Genomic DNA, 3,183 nt, shown 5'->3' on the forward strand with positions numbered 1-3,183 from the left:
TCATACTGGCCTGTAACTGATAACTGAAATGTAATTATACACACAAGGCTGACACCATAGAAAAATGGAGTAAAAGTAGCCCAGGACTGTTGCTAGTTGGTAGAGTATTTGCCTGGAATGTTTAAAATTCTAGTAGTTTTCATACCCTACATTGGTCACCTGTGGTGTAGAACTCAGGGAGGCAGGAGCATCAGAAGTTTAAGGTCATCCTTAGTGGATCTTGTGAAAAGAAGAAAGAATGGAAAGGAGGGAGGAAGGGAGGGAGGGATGGAAGAGGGGATAGAGGGAAGAAAAGGGGAGGGAAGAAAAAAAGGAGGGAGGAAATGAGAGGAATCAAGAGTAGACAAAAAGTGGTACAAGCCTGAAGTTTCTGAAAAACATCCTTTCTTGTGAGCCAGAACATATAGCATGAATAATCCAAGTTCTCTGCTGCCTTTTATGAATTTAAGCTCAAATGAGCTGACAAATATGTATGATATGAAGAAATGGTAAGCATCCTATGAAGTATTGTATGTAGAAACTGTCCCCATTCCTTTCTCTGCACCTCCATCTACCTCACTCCCACAAAGTTGAGAAGCATCCCTGCCTCAAAGAAGTGCTCACAGTAAATTTCGCATTTACTGAAAGTCACTACCTAGGGTTCCTCTGCCTTCCTTTAAAATGAAAGCACTTCTTACATAGTCACACATGTTCGAGTAGAATGTTGAGTTGTCTAGGGATGGCTTCAGGATAATGGTGGCAAGAAAGGAGAGGATGTAGAAACCAAATCCCATTGGTCAGGGCTTGGTAACTGTTGTAATAAGTGATGGCTACATGAAGTTTAATGGAATTGCTTTGCACCTTCATGTGTTTGAACATTTCCATGAGGAGTTTATAAACTGCAAACTGCCTTGGAGATCAATATTTTAATCAAGTTATCATGAGTAACATGAAGTGACTTATTACACTCACTTTTCTCTGGAGAGCAGGAAGACAAACCAATACTTTGCTCTGCCTTCGGAAAGAAGAAGAAAGAAGGATCACAGGCCCTAGAGACTTGTTTGTCACCAGCCTCACCTCCATTTCCAGCCAGGCCTGTAGAATCTAATAACTGAAGATATGCCATTCATGAGAAAAGAGCCTGGTGGGGTTGGAGAGATAGCTCAGTGGTTAAGAGCACTGACTGCTCTTCCAGAAATCCTGAGTTCAATTCCCAGTGACCACATGGTGGCTCACAACCATCTGTAAAGGTATCTGATGCCCTCTTCTGGTGTGTCTGGAAACAACTACAGTGTACTCATATAAATAAATCTTAAAAAATAGAAAAAGAAAAAGGAAGACTATGCTATCTCTTAAATGATTATAAGTACATCTGGGTACAAGTACACAGGCAACTCCAGTAGCCTTGTAAAAGAGTCTCCAAAGACTCACATCTCTAATCATTAATAAGAATGATGGCTATCGGAAATTGTTAACTAGAATCTCCTGGATGGCAGGCCTCTGGTTGTGCCTGTGGGGCGTTATCTTGATTGCAGTGAGGCGAGAACTCCCGACCGAGGGAGGTGAACAACACACACAAATTCAACCCTCTGTTGCCTGACTGAATGTGATCTGACAAGCTGCTTCAAGCTCCTGCTACCTTGATGTGCCTACCACAATGGACTGTGTCGTGGAACTGAGTGCCATACTAAATCCTTCCTCCATTACATTGGTTTGTCAGAGTTCTAATTACAGCAACAGAAAAAGGGACAAATACAATAAAATTATCACATGCAGCTGATACTGCACAGTGGGAGAAGAATGGCTAGTATCCTCACAGTGTACACCTTAATCCATTCTGTTTACCATTTCAGAATCTCCCTAATTTTAAGGCTCAAATGGTCATAAATAGATGTGAGTCAGTTGTCTCCTCCAAAATCTAATCACCTCTTCCTTTTCCCTTTGATTTTTCTCTACTGGAGCATTTGAAAAGCTAAACACATATTTACTAGAACATCTGACAGCTATCTCTAGCCATGTGCAAAATGTGTTGTCTGGGGACAACAATGAACAATGAAGAAGCAACAGGATAATGTGCTAAGGCAGAGCTCGATGACTGCAAAAGCACGACTCCTCATGGCTCAACCGTGCCAGAGCAGTGCAAACAGGATGATTCTTAATAGTACCTGCTGCGAGAAGTCTGTCCTACCTTACCATTCACTTGGGTGTTCAGTTATGTGCAGCCAAATATACTTCTGGTCCAGGAAGGATTAACATCACTCTAAGCAGACAAAAACCTAAAATGTGGTGTGTGTGTGTGTGTGTGTGTGTGTGTGTGTGTGTGAATGTGTATGTGTGCTGCTAAAATCTTCACAAATAGTTTTTTGAAAGACAAAAAGACTGGTTTTGTGTTTGTATTTACCGTGTTCGCTATGGGTCAGTATAAAAGGCTATGGTTGGAATCTGAAATGCTCCCCACTTATCTGTGGGTCTAAGAATAAATACTAAAATATATCAATTTAGGGAAATAGCAGCAGCAGGTTCTCCTCTAGGGTCTCTGACGTCTACTCCCATGAGTACTTAAATAGGTTTGTGGTGCTCATTCTGAGTTCCTTCCCATTGAGTGGGCCTTAAGTCCAGCTGTTGGTTAGCCTCCAAATATAACGGATGCTCTTACACCATTAGGGCTCTTGCCAGGTCATCAATACCGTGCTTCATAAGCCTTACAGGTAGATGGGACTGATTGTTTTTCTCCGTCGGCTTTTGATACTATGAGAGCCAGGTCTCAGACAGGAAGCTTCCAGGTCTATTCTAGTTAGATTCCTATAAGTCCTGTGTCTAGGGTGTGTGATGTCCTAAGCAATAGGTCCTTACTTTCAAGTTTTGGAAAGCAACCAAGGCCAGTGTCAGTAACCCTAGTTTTCCTCAGTAATCAGGTGCATTAGAATTCTGAGGTAGCAACAACTTGGGAAAAGAAGCTTTGATAATTCCACCTTAACTCAAAACTTGGCCCCCTAACCTATAATCATAATGCACAGGTGCTCCTTATTTAATCCTCATTTAAAATGTAAGACTATGCCTGGCATCTTTGCATAGGTTAGCTCAGTTACTTGACACATTTATTCTATAATGATGAAATAGGGTTTTTAAAAATATGTTTTGCAGCCAAGGAAACCATGGTTCCAAAATGAAATAAGCATTCAACTTAAGACAACTGCAGAATAT

Source organism: Apodemus sylvaticus, chromosome X, assembly GCF_947179515.1.
Source record: "Apodemus sylvaticus chromosome X, mApoSyl1.1, whole genome shotgun sequence".
NCBI classification, from domain to species: domain Eukaryota; kingdom Metazoa; phylum Chordata; class Mammalia; order Rodentia; family Muridae; genus Apodemus; species Apodemus sylvaticus.